Consider the following 20,218-nt stretch of genomic DNA (forward strand, 5'->3'; position numbering starts at 1 on the left):
CTCAAGTAGAAGATTGAGAACCTAACTTTCTAGTGACTTGATGGCAAAAGTTCTGGATTTCTTCAATGGCTACCCATTTGTTCAATTGCTTTTAAGATTGACATGAGCTAACTATGGTTTATATGTGACCATGGAAAAGTGCTTGTAAGTAATAACAATGATATGCAGACTAATTGTGTGAAGCTTGAGCTTTGGAGTCAGAGATAGGTTCATGTCCCACTTACAGTCTCAATGATATCTTAGGTAATTTATTTTTCAGTTGTGTTTCAACTTCTTCACATTTAACTTTTAGCACTAATAACACACATTTTATAGTAACATTGGGCAATTAAATGAATAATACATATATGTGCTCAATACTACATATGACATAATACGCAAAAATTTCAACCATTAATACTTAGATTCTGGCTTTATAAAACAATTGTACAAACAAAAATGAAAAAAATTAGAATAATTTAAATAACTAAATAATTGTGTGTGCCTCTGTGATAGGAAGTATACTAACACAAAAGACAATGGCTGGGACTGTAAAAGGACTGGAAACTATATCAATAAATAAAGGCTAAAGAAACACTATACAGTGTGTAAAAGAGAAAATGAGTAAGATATAGTATACATTCTGTAGATTCCCTTATGCCTTTTGTGTGTGGATCTCTTAGGACTAATCAAGGTCAAAGTGTAGTGCAGAGGTTCTATGAAGCATATTATAGCACAATGTAAAAAAGAAAAATGGTGGAACAAGAGTATCTAGCAGCATGCGTTTCAACACACACACACACACACACACACACACACACACACACACCATGGAAGACAGAAGATAGTGGCAGTTTCCCATCAAGGCTGACAGCACACAAATTTCTCTAACAGAAGAAGCTGGCTTGATGAATTCTGAGACCACTCTGACTGTGAGATTTAACAATATTCAAGTTTGCAAGCAAGAATCTGTGAATCCCACTAGGCCAAATAAAGGATCCCATATGTGCAAAGAACCTACGGTTGTACTCTATTAACTTCAGTGTCTGTCCTGTCTTTCTCTTGTTCTGTCATAAAACCATTTCAGATCAAATCTTCCATTGGGTATGAAAGAAGAAGCAAGGCGCACATGCCCACAATTCCATTACTTTGGACTGAGTCAGGAGGATTGCCATGAATTTGAGGTCAGCCTAGGCTACATCACAAGTTTTAATTTTAAAATCCTGTCTCAATTTTTAAAAATATAAAAATGAAAGAACATCAGTTCACTGATATTCCATATGCAATCCTTTCCTATGCTCTAAGAGGGGTGATTATAAACTCTATTATTCTTTTCATTTTTCTTCTTTCTTGACTCTTGTTCTCTAGTATCTGTACATACAGAGCAAATAAATGCCTTTAAATGGAAAGAATAAGGGCATTTATCCCCAACCAAAACCAAGAAATAATTAGTGAGGCTAGGTCTGTCTGGATTTGCATCTGAACATCAAGAAGAGGGTGAGGCAAGAGGACCATCAGGGAGGTGAAACTACAAAGATCAGCAGTGATTAAAGGTAGCAATTAGATCACAACATAAAAACCTCTACTGAAATAGAGAAATGATGCCCTCCAATAATAAAAGCACCACATCAGAAATGGATCCTCTGGATCAAACAGCATAGCTACAAAAGGATGGTACAGCTAGTAGCCTATGGAAGACGCTAAAAGGTTGTAGCCTCGAAAGTTGAAATAGTATCTTTCTGGTACATGGCCATATCCACCCACGTACTTATTATCTTTTGCTACTTCTATCCAACAATGGCAGGTTTAAATAGTTGCAGTAGAAAACAGGTAGCTCATAAAGTTTAAAATGCTTGCTATTTGGCTTTTTATGTAAAGGGTTTGCTGACTCAGGTATACAGCACTATTCTGCAAAATAGGGGAAACTGAAGGCATATATAAGACAATAAACAGGAATATGGAAGGAGTTCCAGGGTTTTTTTGATTTTTAAACTCATCTGTTTTTACTTCTATTTTGTGTATGCTTTGTATTGTACATATAATAGCTCAACTTTTTCAATTTGACACACCTGGAAAGAAGAACCCAAATTAGGAAATTACCTCCATCACACTGGCCTGTAGGCATGCCTGGAGTATTTTCTTGATTGCTAATTTATGTGTCCATTGCTTTTCTCAGGCAGGTGTGCCTGCATGCTGTCAGAAAGATAGCTAAGTGTGTCATGGGAAGTCAAGCCAGTAAGCAACCTTCTTCCATGGAATCTGCCTCCATTCCTTGAGTTTCTTTTCTGACTTTCTTTGATGGTGGACTATAACCTGTAAGCTGAATAAATTCCATCCTTCCCAAGTTGCTTTTGGTCAGTATTTTATCATGAAAACAGAAAACAAAATTAAAAGAGTTTATATTTATACTATCAGGCATCATTGTGGAAGAGGGAGTGGGAAGACTGTGAAATCTTGGGGTAGTAGATAGCTACAAGGAAACATCCTCTGCGCACAGCAGAGCAGACGCATATAAGAACTCATAGGAGTTCTGGAAGCATGCAGAAATCCTGTGCAGGCCCATGCCAGACCAAATACTGGCATGAAGAGTGGGTGGGGTTGGGTACACAATCCTATCCCCTAGCTGTGGAGCCGTCATCAATTGTTAAGGTTTCTCAAAAAGTGTAGCCCAGGGAAAGTCTGGGTAAGCCCAGAGGAAGACCACATAACCAAAACAAGTGGGGCCTCACAAATTTGTCTTGAGGGATTAAAAAAATGAAACAAAGTTGGGTGCGTAGAGGACAGGGGGTTGGATTCAAAAAGAGCTTGAGGATAGGGGTAACATATTATCAAAACATGTTGTATAAAACGCTGAAAGATCTAGTAATAGAAGAAAAAAATTGTTTATGATAGTGCTTAGAATAAAACCTAGTGTATATTATGCCTACATAAATGTCAGTTAATTTTAATATGGACATTCATTTAACCAATTTAAGTAATTTGATAGTCTCTGTAATTGTTTGCCACTGGCATTGTTAGTAATTGAAAAATAATTCATGTGTGCATGCTAAAAAAGTTCAAACAGCATATGAACAATCAAATATACATTCAAAGCCCAGGACTAATATTTATCACACACATTATTGCCTTGGGCAAGTCACTTAACTTCTCTATTTCTTAATTTCATTATCTGTAATATGTGTCATATCATCCCTAACTTTATAAGGTTGTTGTGGACAGCACTACAAAGTGCAAATCACTTAGAACACCACTTTGCTCTAGGTGAAGTTCTATATAATTGTGTTGTTTGCACGTACCTTTTGTATTTTCCTGTGAATTTTTTTATTTCCTTTCCCTAGCTTTTATAGTATGATCCAGTTTTTGGATTTGTAAAAACCCTTTGTTAAGAAAATTCCTAAGCCTAGCATGTTGATTCAATTCTATAATCTCAGCACTGGGCATCTGAGGCAGGAGGATTACAAGTTCAAAACTATTCTGGAATACATAGTGAAACTGTGTGAGGAGAAGGGTCTTTTTTTGTCTGATGTAGTTTCATTAATATGGCAATCCTCGGTTGTACCTAATTCTTTTTATAGCATTCATTTTTTTCTACAAAGAACTTCTAAATGATATAGTCTTGCCTTTAGGGCTTCAAGAATTTGAGTCGTGCTTAAAAAGACCTTCTGTATGTCAAAATATGTTTATTTTTAAGTTTCTTTTTTGTTATTGTTGTCTTTAAATCTATCCCCTTTGGTATATCTAGATTTTGTGGCATAAGAAGTAAAATAGCACTCTACCTTTCTTTCCTTTACTAATGTCTTGGCAGCTGCTTTAGTGCTATTGATTGACTATTTCTCATAGGAGCTGAAACTCTTGCTATCCACCAGTTGACTAATATTCTCATGTTCTTCAGCCTCAAATACTGCATGGCCCAGGCCCAGTTCATCTCACTCATATTTATTCTGTTTTGGACATGAACAGAAGGTGACTTGGGCAGGCACATTACTCAGGCAAGCTACTCTCCCTCATGAATGGAAAACAAGAGTCAGGAAAGTATGAAACTCAACTTATCTCTAAAGGTATCATTAATAGTCAATTGAAGTTGATAAAACAACTTTCTATTGAAGAATGTATCCTACCTAATAGGATTGCATTATGTGGGCATATCCTATAGTTTTTTTTTTGTCTGAATTATAGTACATGCTGATACTTCTCAGATATACATTTTATTTTCACTTAGGTAGAAGTTTTATATATAGAATTATTAAGTTGAGTAGCATAAATTTTTAAATTTTTCATTGAAATATCATATATACAGCTTGAGACTTTTTCAAGGTGAAGGTGTGAAGGTAACCAGTCTCTGTATCTGGAAATTGTGTTACCAGCAGCTCGGAGGCTTTCTTAATGTTCCTTTTAACCATTGTTTCCTCTTAATCACTTTCACCATTACGGCTTATATCACATATTACTTTTGCCTGAGTTTTAAATTTTATGTTTCTTCAGAGTCTATGTTATTGTTTTGTTTCTTGTCCTTTTCATTCATGATAGCATTAGAGATCTGTATCCTGTCTGTAGGTGCATTTATAGGCAACTCCTTCTAATTGCTATGTAGCACTCAGTGTATGAATATACCAGTTATTTTTTCCTTTTAATGTTAACAGCCTTATGGTGTTTTAAAGTATTCTTTGTGTTGCTTCTGTGAACACTCTCACACATGCATTTCTGTTGGGTATGTAGTTAAGAGGAGGTGTGTACCTTAGAAATTGCTATTGTGTGTAATATAGAAGTTTCTGGGTTCTGGTTTAAGGGTATGCAGGCATGAGACATTTATGTATCCTTAAACAAAACTGGTTTCCAGAAATACGTGTTTATGATAATGAAAAAGTCGTTATTATGTGATAGACTCTCATCTTCAAAGTTAATGTTTATAATAATCCTATGGGCTCAAAATTGATGTTATTTTATTTATGATAAAAGAGAGACTCTTAAGTCATCATCCAAAAGAGTTAAACAATAAAAAAGCCAGGAGTTTCTTGACTTCCAATCGTACTCTGCTTCTATTCTATGTCCTATTTTGTTTGTGATTGTTTGCCTAGAGCTGTGATAACAAAATACAGCATACAGAATGACGTGAAACAAAAAAAATGTATAGCCCTGTGGATATACAGGCTAGAAATCTGAAATAAAGATTTTTGGCAGGGTCAAGCTTTCTTCTCCCCTAGCTTCTAGCTCTTACTGACAATCTTTGATATTCTATGTATATCTATATCATGCCAAGTCTGTTTCCATCATCACATGGCTGTCTTTCCTTTGTATATCTGTGTCTTTGCACAGTGGTCTTTCCTCTGTGTTTGTCTGTCTGTGTCTCTTCTTTCCATAAGGATACTTAACACATTAGATTGTGCAGCTGTCATAACCCACTGTGATCTCAGCTCAAGTTATTACTTTGGCAAAGATTTTGTTATTATTTTAATGCTCCTTCCAAATTCATGATGACACTTATTCCCCATCATGACAGTATTGGGAGATGAGGCCTTTATGAGTTAAGTCCTTAGGATTACACTCTCATAAATGGATTGATGTCCTTATTATAGGTCATGAGGGTTAGATAGTTATTGTAGGAATAATTTCTTAGAAAAATGAACTTCCTTCTTGAGTGTTCTGTTGCTTCTATCCCTCCTCTTGCATGTTTATTTGCCATGTGATATCCTCTGCCATGATTTGATGAATCACGAAGGCTCTCCTTAGAGAAGGTCATTAAATCTTTGACTTTCCAGCCTCCACAACTGTGGGAAAGAAATTTATTTTCTCTATAAATTGCCTAAGCTATAGATTTGTTATAGCAGTAGAATAAATAAAATAGAGTAATACTTTATTTATTAAACTTGATCACATTCAAAGATACCACAGACTAGGAATTCAGTGTAGCTCTGTGGGCAGGGGACCACAATTTGGCCCATAATAACATCCTATCTCATTTTGACCCCTTCACAGTGACTAAAATGGACACTATGCTGTCTAAAATGAATTTTCATTTTTGTAGTGCTCATGCCTATGGCATACATATCTATGAGCCTTTACATGACTTTCCAGAAGAATGCCATAAGTATGCTGAGTTTATTGCCTTCTACTTTGTAGAATTAGCAAAACAAATACCTATCATGCACTATGATAGTGTGACCAGAGGCATGCATTTTTGTATTCACTATGATGAAGATGCCAAGCAAGGCCCAGATTGAGGAAGATTATGACTATTTGCTTATTTCTTCAGATGGGCTGCATTATGTCAGAAACATTGCATTTCTATTATTGGCAAAGTAGGCCAGTTAGTTATATTCTGCTATATTTCCTCTCATTGGGAGTCTATTTTTCACAACCCCCAGAAAACTGGTGATCAGTTCTTGCATTTTTAATGAATACCTGCCAAGGGACACACACTATCATAGAGATTTGATACACATCATCTAATCCTTAGCACAACCTTTAAGGTGGGCAATCATACAAGTGCAGCCTTGGAATTAGCCCCATTGGTGAAAGGTGAGCAATAGCACCTGATGGGTAGTACAACCCAACAGAAGAGGGCGCATGTCAGTAATAGATGTTCCATGGCACATCAGCCCATCTTGATGTCAAGAATACAATTAGAAGCTGAGAAAGCTAAAAGAACTTTATACATTGAATTCAAGGGACAAACTAGAGTCTGGATGTCAGATATGACTTCTTTGTTAGATAAACTTGCTACAAGTAGTTAAAATCATAAAGGATGTACCATCCAAATCTCTTTTCAGACAGTGAGCATAGCTTAAAGATGAGATAATATAAAATGAGGCACCTCCAAAAGTTAGCTGGAAAGTAACATTCTTACATTAGTCAAAAGTGTGGGCAACTCGAAGTTATAAAGCCAGATAACTCCAATTGCAATTATATAGATAGAAAATTGATAGGAAATGATAGCTCAACAAAACTGAATCTTAGTATCCATACTTCTTGAACAGAGAGGTCACAAACTAGTGGCCAAGAATCTGAATCCGGACCACAGATATTAATTTATCCTATATACAATTAAATTTATGTTATATAATAAAACCAAAGAATTTGTAAAATGAAAGTCCATGTTTTTGGATGATTCTAAAAATCAATTAGGTACATATTACAGCACAAATCTATTTCAACCACTCTTCAAAAAGCAGGATCTTTCTAATTATTTTTTGATGTTATTTGTGATATTTAAGTGTTTGATATTTTATGAATTTTTGACTGAGAAAGAGTTGGATTCAGACCGGACCCTAGGCACTACTACAAAACACCAGAGTAAAGAGGTCATTTACATGAAACTGAAATGATATATTGTGGTTTGAATGGCTAAAGTATACAGTGTTTCATATTTCAAAAATCTATTCACAATTCATACTTGACATCAGACTAGGGAAGCGAATGTATATAATAAATCAACTTCTCAGAATTTATTTTTATGTCTCTTAAAAGCCTCCATTATTGCACTATTAGGTAGACAGCATGTTTACATGGTTAAAAACTCAAAACAATAAAGAATAAAAGCAATTCATACTTAACATAGGTTAAGAGAGAAAATGGAATAATTTCTGCAAACCATATAGTATACTTCCTGTGTCAGGGAAAACAGGTGGTAACTATTAGGTATTATTCATTGCTATGTACAAAAAGGAATTAACCCTTAGCCTAAATATATTGAGATTATGCAACTGACTAGTACCTTGAACCCTCAAGCAGTTCCTTTCAGGTCTTATCCTAATGTCCAATGAGGTATAAAATACTATTTACACTCAGACAAGGTTCTAGAGCCTCAGAGTCTTTGAAGCTATTAAGAAGAAAAGTACTATACAACTACTGGAGTATCTAGTGGTGTAGGAGCAACAACTCTGTCTTGTTCAAACTGTGGCATGTATGGATCCTCTACAAGAAGAGGAGATCTGGTTTTAAAATTTCCTTCCAGTTTAAAGGACATTATCATTTTTTGAGATAGGCCTTATAACCCAAATTGATATTGAATTCACTATGTATCTGGAGATGACCTTGAACTACCAATCATCCTACCTCCATCTGCCAAGTGCTGACTTTATGGGGGGCATGCACCACTAAATCTGTTTTAAGACATTGTTTTTTTATGTTTTGGTTTTATCATATATGAAGGAAAAATAATGGAGTTTGTATTGGGTACATTACAAACTAAATAAAAGCTATAGCTCAAAGACCTCATAGAATGAAACAAACTTCCATAAAAGGTACAAAATGTTTATTGACAGATCGGTGGTATTAATCAGGCAAAAGCTGTATTCCTGTCAGAAATGCACAGGGGGCTAGGAGATAGTTGTAGTTTTAGACCCTTTGACCTTACAAAAACTCCCCAGAGAAAAGTCAAACCCTTGGTAATCAGAACAGATGTGGCCCTTGACTATCATATTTCTTGAAATAAAAGATCTTGTGGTGAAAAAAAATCATCAAACCAATGTCTTCACCCTATTACAGGATGTAAAATGTCAGTTTCCTTGGATTACTGGGTAGGGCTCCAAAGCAGAGAAAATCACATTCACAGCTAGAAATGGGAACATTCTTTTTCCTCTGAAGAGCTAAGCTAAGCACTAAGGAAGTGAGTGGGTGGCTATGACTTTTTTCTTCTTCTGAAGTTCTTGATGACTCTACTAAAATTCTAAGGAAGGAATAGAAATGGACGAACCCTGTTATAGCTCTCTTTACCTCAGAGCAATCTAGACAATTTATTGTAAGTGACTGGAGAGTATGGGATATTTAAACCATTATGGCTGAGACATAGTTGACAACTGCTATGAGTTGGGTATGTTACTTGGGGAATCATGTGCTAGAGATTTGGTCCCCAGTGTGGTACTGTTAGTAGATGCTCAAACACAGTGGAAGATTGTTAGATCATTGGACCACTGCTCTTAGAATGGACTAGTTTACTCATTCAATAACTGATGGAAGTGGATGCAGAGATCCTCAGCCAGGCCCCAGGTGGAGCTCAGGAGTCCAATTGTCGAGAAAGAGGAGGGACTGTAAGAGCGTGAATTGTTGAGACCAAGATTAGAGAGGCACAGGGACAAATAGCCAAACGAATGGAAACACATGAATTATGAACCAAAGGCTGTGGAGCCCCCAGCTGGATCAGGCCCTCTGGATAAGTGAGACAATTGAATAGCTTGAACTGTTTGGGAGGCATCCAGGCTCTGGGGCTGGGACCTATCCTTAGTGCATGAGCTGGCTGTTTGGAACCTTGGGCTTACACAGGGACACATGCTCATTCTGGAAGGAGGGGACTGGGCCTGCCTGTACTGAATCCACCAGGTTTAAATGAATCCCCAGCGGAGTCTTGGCCCTGGAGGAGATAGGAATGGAGGGGAGGGGTTGGGGGGAAGGCGGGAGGGGGGAGGACAGGGGGAACCCCTGGCTGATGTGTAAAATTAAAACACAAATATAATAATAATAATAAAAAAGAATGGACTAGTTTAGTTCTTGTGGGACACTGTAAGGGTTGGCTGTTATGAAAAGTGTAAGACTACAACCTTTCTGGTCTCTGGATTTCTTGCCAGGTTATTTTTAAAGTTTATTATTACCTGTAATTTGACATATAAAAGAATGAATTTCCTGATGATCTTTGTATATGTAAATACCATGTGACTTTGTTCTCTTTCTCTCCATCCACCTCCACTCATCTTACAGGTCATCTTCTTCGTGAAGATTATCTCGCACTTTTGGCTTGCTGTCACATGAACTCTATTGCCAGCTATTTTATACCCTTTTCCCCATTCACTCACGTGGGATGTCGTCCTTCTCTCTCATGCACCACTTTCTAATTTCAAGATCCATGTCTCACCTCATATATGTGTGTTTATAAACATATATACAAATTTGAATGTATATACTACATGAGAGAAAGCATGTAGTATTTATTTGAATCTGAGTTATTTTAACATAATGATTTTCATTTTATTATACTTTTTACAAACATTATGATTTTATTTTTTCTCTACAGCTAAATATAATTCAATCTTGTATATGTATAACATTTTCTTATCCATTCTTCTGTTGATAGACACATAAAATAGTTTAATTTTCTAGCTATTGTGAATTAAACAGCAGTAATAGTATGGATATGCAAGTATCTCTGAGGTATGTTAGCTCTGAGTCCTTCACATATATGAACAAAAACAGTTATAGTTGGGTAATATGGTTGTTTCCTGAAAAATATCTATCTATACTGGTTTCCATAGTGTTAACAGCAATTTGTAGCTTCACCAGGAATTTACAAGGCTTTTCCCCAGCTTTGCTAATATTTGTTGTCTTTTGTTTTCTTGATGTTAACCATTCCATGCAGTATGAGATGAAATCACAAAGCAGTTTTAATGTACATTTTCCTGATGGCTAAATATGCAGAATTTTTTAAAGTATTTATTGAATATTTGTATTTCTTCTTTTGAAAACTGTGTATTCAAGTTATTATCTCATTTGCTGATTGGTTTTTTAATGTTCAATAAATATAGTCCTTTATGTATTGTAGATGTTGATCTCCTTTATGATATACAGATAATTAGATTTTTAAACAATATTTTTATTAATTCTTGGTGAAGTTCATACAGTTTTATTTTAGGAGTATTTTGCTACCATGGTTAATTTTATTCATAGATATTATTTTTAGCTATTGTGGATATTTCACGGATTTCCTTGCAAATTAATTACTGATACATTAAAAGCTACTGATTTTTGTATTTGATTTTGTAGTCTGCTACATTACTGAAAATATTTATCAGATTCAAGAGGTTTCTGGTGGATATCTAAAGGCATTTTAAGAATATAATCTTATTACTTGAAAATAGGCATGATTTCACTTCTTCCTGTGCTATCTGTTCCCTTTGTATTTCTGACTTTTTTCTTTTGTCCAAGCTAAACTACACATTACATTGAACAAGAATTGCTCCTGATTTTGTAGGAAATACTTTCAGATTTTCACTATTTAGTGTAAAGTTTGGTATAGATTTGTCACAAATGCTATTTACTATGTTTATGTATATTCTTTGATTCCTAGGATTTTCATAATTATTATCATGAAGTGATGTTGAACTTTTGTTGAAAGCCCTTTTTTACATCTATTAGTAGCATTGTGTGGTTTCTGTCTTTACACGTTTTGATTGGTGTTGAACCATATTTACATCATTATAATGAAACTAACTTGATCATGATGTATGGTTATGATAATAATCATTCTTTCTGTCCTTCCTTCCTTTTGCTTTCTTCCTGTCTTTCTCTCTTTTTCTTTTTCCTTCCTTCCTTCCTTCCTTCCTTCCTTCCTTCCTTCCTTCCTTCCTTCCTTCCTTCCTTCTTTCTTTCTTTCTTTCTTTCTTTCTTTCTTTCTTTCTTTCTTTCTTTCTTTCTTTCCTTCCCACTGTTAGGAGTCCCACCAAGCTACCCAACCATAACGTATATGCAGAGGACTTAGCTCAGACTTGGAATGAGTCCTGGTCCAGTTGCCAGGAAACTCACAAGCAGATCAAGCCACACATTTGTCATCCTCATTCAAAGGGCCTAGTGTGGCCCTATACAGACTCCCCAGCTGTCAGTCCAGAGTCCATGCTATCTCCCACTAGCTTGGGTCAGCTGTCTTGGTGTTTTTTTCCATCATTATCTTGCTCCTCCTTGCTCTTATAGTCCCTCTATTCAACTGAACTCCAGGAGCCTGGCCAAGTGCTTGGCTGTGGGTCTCTGCATCTGCTTCCATCAGTTGCTTGATGTAGGTTCTATGATGACAATTCGACTAGTCACCAATCCACTCAGATATTTTTATAGCAGTAGAAAATGAACTAATAAAAATGGATCATATATTTGAACTGGGGACATATTTATTTAGTTCAAGTTGAGTCTGTAAGTACTGAAGCTTGAGTGAAAGCTGATTCCTAATGCTTGCCAATATTGTCTTCTATTAGAGCTGGAGAACTCTAAAAACTCTAACTGGAGACTAAAGAGTCACCATAAATTTCTTCTGACTCATTTTGTTATGCCAAGAGGTGTTTCAATCTGTAGTGATCAAAGAAAGAAGTGGAAAGAGATGTAATAATGTGGAAGTATTTATGAGACCAAACAGGAAGAGGTCCCCTTTCAATAGGAAGGTCATGCATTAGGCAGTAGAAGCAGAGTGCTGAAGAGCATGAATTGTGGAATCAAAAAGACCTGATTTACATTCTAACTCTGCCATGGTGTTTTGAGACAAATTTGAAGTGGGATGGAAACAAAACAAAACAAAAACTTGTGTAGTCTTTATAGTAAGAAAATGAGAAAGAGCATATAGCACATGACCTGATAGATAAGTGGACATAAAGTCTCTTCCTTTGTACACCGTTGCATTTTTATTATAGTGTTATAGATATCAAACCAGAATTTTCAACAATTGTATGTATTTTAGTAAGCTCATGACTTGTAAGAATTGTACCAATTTTTATATCACCAACACAAGAATAGACCCACAGTAGGTATTCATTAAAGTGTACTGAATAGAACTCAGTTTGCCAAAGGACTTAACAACAACCATTCTATTTCACAATATGAGGCCATGAGGAAAAAATACAACTTACATAAAACTCTAAAATATGATGGATGTTTTTAAATGAATGCAACAGATTAGTAATCCAGAATTAATACTGTAAAGTTTAAATAAAGAGTTATTCTCCCCACATACTATTTAACTTTTTAATTATTGACTGTGAAAGAAGATATAGATAACATTTTATAGATGAAAACCCTGAGACTTTGAGAGGTAAAGTTGTTTGCCCAAAGTCATAGAGCAATATCAAAGGAAGACAACAGGTTACTGAGTCAATGAGCCTGAAAGGATATTCTTCCACATCGTAACCAACATTCTTTTTTTTTTCTTGTTTTTTTGAGACAGGGTTTCTCTGTGTAGCTTTGTGCCTTTCCTGGAACTTGCTTTGGAGACCAGGCTGGCCTCAAACTCACAGAGATCCGCCTGCCTCTGCCTCCCGAGTGCTGGGATTAAAGGCATGTGCCACCACCGCCCAGTTTAACCAACATTCTTTACATCCTCATTTTTAGAAAACTATTCAAGAATGTAAAAATATGAACTTGCAGTTGAGTGTCCAAAGTAGTGAAGTTTTTGATCCACAAAATCCAATCCAAAATGTAAGTGACATATTGGATCCAAAGTAGCAGCTCTGTACTAGAGTTTATTTTCTTTGTTTGGTTTGGTGTATTTGTTTGGTTTAGTGTATTTACTTTCTGTTATGAACATTGTCAGTGGAGAATTGGTATTTGTGTGGAACTGAAGAGGAGAACAGATAAACATCCCTAATGAGCTAAGAAATAAACAAGTTAAATCAAGAGGTCAAGACAGCACAGAATGGAGAGTTCTGCGATCAGTATGAAATTTCTAGAGTTGAATATTGTCGGTTCAATGCAATATGAGCCTCACCTGGAGGTAACAGGATCTTATCATGAAAGTTCAAAATTTCCCTCTTTTGTTATTTATTTTTAAAAATATAGAGTGTCAGGCAACCCAGACTAGCCTCAGACTTACTATATAGCCCAAATTACCCTTTTATTAAACATATATTATTTTCTCATGCAGTATAATCAGAATTTCTCAATAAAATGTATCAATCCATTATTCAAGGCAGATCAACTCAGCTGACTCTTCTTCAAATTGCCTTTTTATCTGATCATTTTGCATTGGCTCCCTGCAAATACTTAGACTCCTACTGCCCTTCCCTATTCCCGAGTCCATGGAAGACATTACCAGTTGATTTCAGGATTTTCTTTGATGTTTGGAATCAGTTTTGGAGTTAATTCATGTAATAGTGCAGATGTATTTATAACTGAGAAATAATGAACAACAGAGACCACAAACTCTAGTAGCAAGTACATCTGTAGTAATCTAATGCTACTCAGGTACAGAGATTTCCATCCCTATTCCAAACTTCCATTGATGTTCTGGCTAGCCCCAACCTACCAGAAATACATTTTTCCTCATTAACGGAAAATAGAGAAAATATAAAGCATAAATTACCTTTAAGGAGACCTCAGATCAAGATTGGTCCTACATGCTAACTTGTTGTTCACAAAAGGTCTTAGGAATATGGTATTGAATATAACCTCCTAAGACTTTAGATTTTGTTTATAAAATGCTCATTTTAATTTCAGTCCCCTGCTGTGGTGAACTGAATGAACTAAAAGAACATTGTGCTGTGGTTAAGGGGACCTGTGTATTTCCTTTTGCACCCTTGTTTCTATTAATGTTCTTGGAGTTTCATCTTCCTATGTGTATCATATAGTAATACCTATATTAGCTCTCAGTAGTTTGTTGAGAACATTTGAAATTATTCACTTGTTTTATTCATCTTTTATCACTATTATTTAATAATAATAAATAATACACTGCTGAGTAAAATTACATTTTATAAAAGTGTTATTCAGAATATGTGATTATAGGCAAGCTTTTCTGTTGCTTTATTTTGCTGTTGGAGAAGGTATCTGATTTTTACCCTAGAAATTTTGCAAACAACAAAAGAATGGATTGATTTGTCTTCATCATGTGTCTGGTAGTCCAATCATAGAATAGTTGGCTGGGCTTGATTATTGGATTTTAGTCTTACATGCATGAAAGCATAAAAATTTGTTGAATATCCTCAAGTCTTTAATCCTGAATTCAGTAGAAGCAGTGTCTTAAAATTAACAGAGTGGTTAAACTCTGTGTCAAGTGGTTTTCAAACTATAACCTTCATTTTCATAGTTTCCACATATATTCTCAAGGGGTTCTTTAATTTTAATTTTTTTTTCTTTTGGTTTTTCAAGACAGGGTTTCTCTGTGTAACAGCCCTGGATGTTCTGGAACTCGCTATGTAGACCAGGCTGGACTCAAACTCTCAAACTCAAAGAGATCCTCCTCCTTCTGCCTCCCTGGTGGCTAGGATTCCTTAATTAAAAAAAAATGGTCTTGATATGAATGAATGAATGAATGAATGAATGAAGGAAGTGAAGCAATAAATTGAAAAAGCACAGGCTTACATTTTTTGGCTTCATATTGCTCTTTCATTTAAACCAGTACCGACATTAATTGACTTCCTGCCCAAGATCTGGTACACTGCTTATTTATTATCTCACTTTTGTAAAATCCCCAATGCCACATCATGGCCTTGAGTTATATCAGTTCAATTTTTCCATATTTCTCTGAGCAGGTCCTTCTTCCAAATCTGAATGCTTAGTACATATTGTTATAACCAAATGTTAGTTTGTTTATCCAGTGCCCTGGATAATTTTACAAGCTTCCCCTCATAATAAATGAGGATCTGTCATAAAAATGCAAAACGAACTATGTATCAAGTTAGGACTCCCTATTTGTAGATTTCTTATAAATGAAAGAATATAAATTTTCTCAAGTTCAGTTATAACAACGCTAAGACACACTGTGGAGTGTGTTGATGCAGTATCACTAATAAATATACTGTTGGCAAGGTAACAAATAACATGATCTCTATTAAATCTGTGGGGCTCTGTGGCTTTAACAGAATTATTTCCATTTAGGCATTTTCCTTGATCTGTCTACACATAGTCTGATTTATCTTTTCTACCTCAAGTTATAGAAAAGTTCATAGACATTGCAAAATCCTCATTGAAAACATAAAGGTTGCTTTTCATTGTGTGAGGAGGTTGCAAATAAATCTTTTGGCAGCTGCCACATGTGGGGTAGTGGCTAATGAACTTTCTGGATCCATGCCCAGGATGTGAATCTTCCATGTACACAGTTTTACTAAGATTGCAAGCAGTCTGAAACAGGGTGGGTAGCAATTTAATAAAATGTCCCCATGTGAGAAGCAAGTTAAAAGCACTAATGTCATTATGCTCACCTAGAAACAGGCTTTTAACTGCTTTGGTTTTGTTTTCTCCTAGCATATTAAGCAGTTAGGAAAAAAAAAATAAGATGACATTAAATATATATATATATATATATATATATATATATATATATATATATACATTGTTTTTAAAAATAATATATTTTATGTAACATGGATGTTTTAATTTTTGTTGAGACATATAATTATACATGTGGATGGGATACATAGATATACAACATAGAATAATCAAATTAGGGTAACTTGTACTTCTTAACATTTTTGTTAGGAATCTCCAAATTTCTTTCCTGTAGTTCTATAAAATATAAAATAAATTGCTGTAAACTCTAGTTATCTTAGTATTCTGTGAATCACTGGAACTTGTTATTTCCAACTAAATTTTGTCACCTATTAATCAACTTCCATCTATGTTCGCCCACCTGCTTCCTCTCCGAGCCACTGATAATCACTATATTCTCACCCACAGGATGAACCTTTTCAGCTTCCCTGTGAAGGAAAACATGCAGTATTTGTGTCCTTGTGCCCACTCAGTTTTGTATGCCAGGGTATCTATCCTCCAGTTCTGTACTTTTTACCAAAACAATAAGATTTCCTTCGTTTTTCATGCCTCCATCCTTCTTCCACCAATATACATGTCTATTTATTCAATTAGAATGGAATTATAATTACTGCTGCAATGATCATGGTATGTAAATGTTTCTTCAACATGCTTTTTTTATTATTTGGATATATACTCAGAAGTAGGGCAACTGCCAAAGCCGTAATTCTGTTTTTGTTTGTTTCTCTAGTGCGGAAGATCAAGCCTGTGGCCACAGTTAGGCAAGCACTCCCCCACTGAGCTACACCTCCAGCGCCTCTTTGATTTTAATACTTTGTCCATTTTGTCCAATTATTGTGCACTTTTCATTTTGGCTGAACTAGTTCTCCTTTCTCTCCACCATTACTAACCTTTGTTAATTTTTACCCTTTTGGCAGTAACCATTCCAACTGTGAAAGATGATATCTTATGTTCTTTAAATCTGGATTTACCTAATGATCACTTTAGTTTTTAAGAGTTTGAGGTTCATAACAGAACTCATCAAGAAGTACAGGGACTTCCTATATCCACCCTCTCTATGTACATCCTCGACTATCAGCATACCCTGTTGCAGGGGCATATTTGTTGTGATCATTAGGCTTACATCATCATTATCACCCATACCTCCTAATTTTCATTAAGCTTCCTTCCTGGTATTGAATACTGTATGGGTTTTGATGAATTGGTAATGCCATATGTATCAGTGTAATATTTAATTTATCACAGGCTACTTTCATTGTCCTCAAAATCCTCTGTGATCCATCATTTCATTCCCTTCCCCATGTCCCATTCCATGCCAACCATCAATATTTTTATTGTTGCCTCAGATTTCCCTTTTCCAGAATGTATCTAGTTGGAAACATGCAATATGTAGAATTTTTCAAATTGTTTTCTTTCACTATATGTGAATCTCCTTCATGTCTCTTCATGGCTTGATAGGTCATTTCTTTGAGTCCTGAATTATGTTACAGTATCTGGATATATCAGCCAATTAATGTAATCATCTGCTAGAGAGCATATCAATTGTCTCTAAGTCTGTGAAATTATGAATAAAACTTTCTAAAAGGCATGTGCATGTTTTTGTATAGACAGAATTTTAATTTCCCCAGGGAAATACCAAAGGAGACCATTCTTAGCTCCTATAGTAAAAGGATGTTGAGCTTTATTTTAAAGAAACTGCCAACTGTCTTCAAAAGTGGCTCTCGTGTGCTTTCTCATCCACAATGAACAATTGAGTTGCTGTTGTCTGTATCATAGCCAGCATTCTGAATTTCCAGTCATTTTTGTTCAACTCTTTAAAACAGCATTCAGGAATATATCAATGTTGTTTTAATATGCAATTCCCTGAGAAATTATATATACAATTTCTTTCTCCTTTTGTACTGTATTATATTATATGTGAATATTTCTTTTTAAATGATTTCTATGTTTGTTTTTGTTTGTAGCTATTATTTTTGTGAATCAAAGTCCATTTCAATTTGCATTGAAGTACAACTTCAGTACTTTATAATAAGTAAGTATTGTAATTATCCCGTGTAGATAAATTTATAAACTATCTTATTAAATAAAAAGCATGGAGCCAAATATAGGGGTGAAAGCCATAGAGATCAAGGAAATAGTGATAGCCACCAACCTTACCTCTCCAGCTCTGCAGCTACCAAAAGAGAGTTACTTCCTGTCTAACCATGCTTTTTATTGCCTTGCTGTTCTGCCCTCTCATTGGCTCTTAGCCCAGCTTCCTCAATTTCTTGTCACTGCCTGTTTGTACAGACCTCCAGGTCTCTATGGTTGGTACTGGGATTAAAGTTGTGTGTCACAGCTCTTGGCTCTGTTCCCTCTGAGACCTTCAGCACACAGAGACCCTTCCTGCCAAGTGACCGCATTAAGGGCATATGCTATCATTGACTGACTTTTGTGTTTACTTAATGGCTTGCAATTTCCTCTGATCTCCAGGCAAATTTTATTTATTAACATACAAATAAAATATCACCACAATCTCAATTGCTCCTTCCCATTCTTTCCATCATAGTTTTCATGCAAATTCACATAAGTAAATACATGTACATAAGAAATTAAGTAAAAATTTTACCTTACTTTATCACCACTTATTCCTTCTGACTAATACTATTTTCCTTCGAAATATTTCTTGCCAAGCATGTCTACTGATAATATATTTTGTCATGTTCTCCTTCAGCTTAGAAAGATGCTTCTGTAGGGACTACATTCTAGATTAGTTGAGTTTTTCTCTCAACACTATTTTATTCCGTATCTTCTTGCTAGCATATTTTGTATAAATAAATATTATGACTCTTACCTTTGCCATTTTATGAGTATGAATTGTCCCTCTCATTTAAAATATTTTATATCTAATTTTCTGAAGTTAGAAAATAATATTCTCTGCTAGGTAGCTGGAGGGTTTCTCTCCAGCTCCCGCCAAGCCCCGGCAGTCCCACAGCCCACTTATAAAATAAACACACAGACGATTATATTACTTAAACTGTTTGGCCTAATGGCTCAGGCTTCTAGCTAGCTGTTCTTTTTTGTTCATTTGTTTGTTTTTGTTTGATTGTTTATTTGTTTTTCAAGACATGGTTTCTCTGTAGCTTTTGGAGCCTGTCATGGACTAGCTTTGTAGACCAGGCTGGCTTCGAACTCAGAGATCCACATGCCTCTGCCTCCCAAGTGCTGGGATTACAGGTGTGCTCCAGCTAGCTGTTCTTCTATCTTAAATTAACCCATATTTATTAGTCTTTAAGTTGCCATGTGGCTCGTGGCTTACCAGTATCTTACATATCCTACTCCATTGTATATATGTACCATATTTTCTTTATCCATTCTTCAGTTGAAGGGCAACTAGGTTGTTTCCAGGTTCTGGCTATTACAAACGATGCTGATATGAACGTAGCTGAGCAAATGCCCTTGTGGTACTTGAAGTTCTAGCCAGAGCAATAAGACAACATAAGGAGATTAAGGGGATACAAATTTGAAAGGAAGAAGTCAAGCTTTCCCTATTTGCAGATGTCATGATAGTATACATGAGTGACCCCAAAAATTCAACCAAGGAACTGATACAGCTTATAATCACCTCCAGCAACATAGCAGGATGTAAGATCAACTAAAAAAATCAGTACCCTCCTATATACAATAGACAAACAGGCTGAGAAGGAAATCAGAGATACATCACTCTTTACAATAGCCACAAATGATATAAAATAACCTTGGGGTTACGCTAACTAAGCATGTGAAGGACCTATATGACAAGAACATTAAGTCCCTGAAAAAAGAAATTGAAGAAGATGTCAGAAAATGGAAAGATCTCCCATGCTCATGGATAGGCAGGATTAACATAGTAAAAATGGTGATCTTACCAAAAGCAATCTACAGAGTCAATGCAATACCCATCAAAATACCAACACAATTCTTCACAGACCTGGAAAGAATAATACTCAACTTCATATGGAAAAACAAAAAACCCAGGATAGCCAAAAGAATCCTGTACAATAAAACAACCTCTGGAGGCATCACAATCCCCGACCCCAAGCTCTACTATAGAGCTACTATAATAAAAACAGCTTGGTACTGGCATAAAAACCGACATGTGGACCAATGGAATCGACTTGAACACCCTGACATTAACCCGCATACCTATGAACATATAATATTTGACTGAGAAGCCAAAAATGTACAATGGAAAAAAGAAAGCATCTTCAACAAATGGTGCTGGCATAACTGGATGTCAATGTGTAGAAGGCTGCAAATAGATCCATAACTGTCA

The 20,218-nt window shown here is 35.6% G+C and overlaps 1 protein-coding gene across 3 annotated transcripts in view; it reads left to right on the top strand.

Moving 5' to 3' along the window:
• Positions 1-20,218, top strand: part of Rtl4 (retrotransposon Gag like 4) — a 364,780-nt gene that overhangs the window by 318,856 nt on the left and 25,706 nt on the right. Inside the window, exon 1 of one of the 3 annotated variants that reach the window (XM_036174651.1) lies at positions 17,919-17,956. The exons of the other annotated variants lie outside the window; for them this stretch is intronic. The gene's annotated coding sequence lies outside the window, so the exon portion shown is untranslated. Of the gene's footprint in view, positions 1-17,918; positions 17,957-20,218 lie in introns of those variants that run through there. 3 annotated transcript variants of the gene reach the window in all.

Source organism: Onychomys torridus, chromosome X (assembly GCF_903995425.1).
Source record: "Onychomys torridus chromosome X, mOncTor1.1, whole genome shotgun sequence".
NCBI lineage: Eukaryota > Metazoa > Chordata > Mammalia > Rodentia > Cricetidae > Onychomys > Onychomys torridus.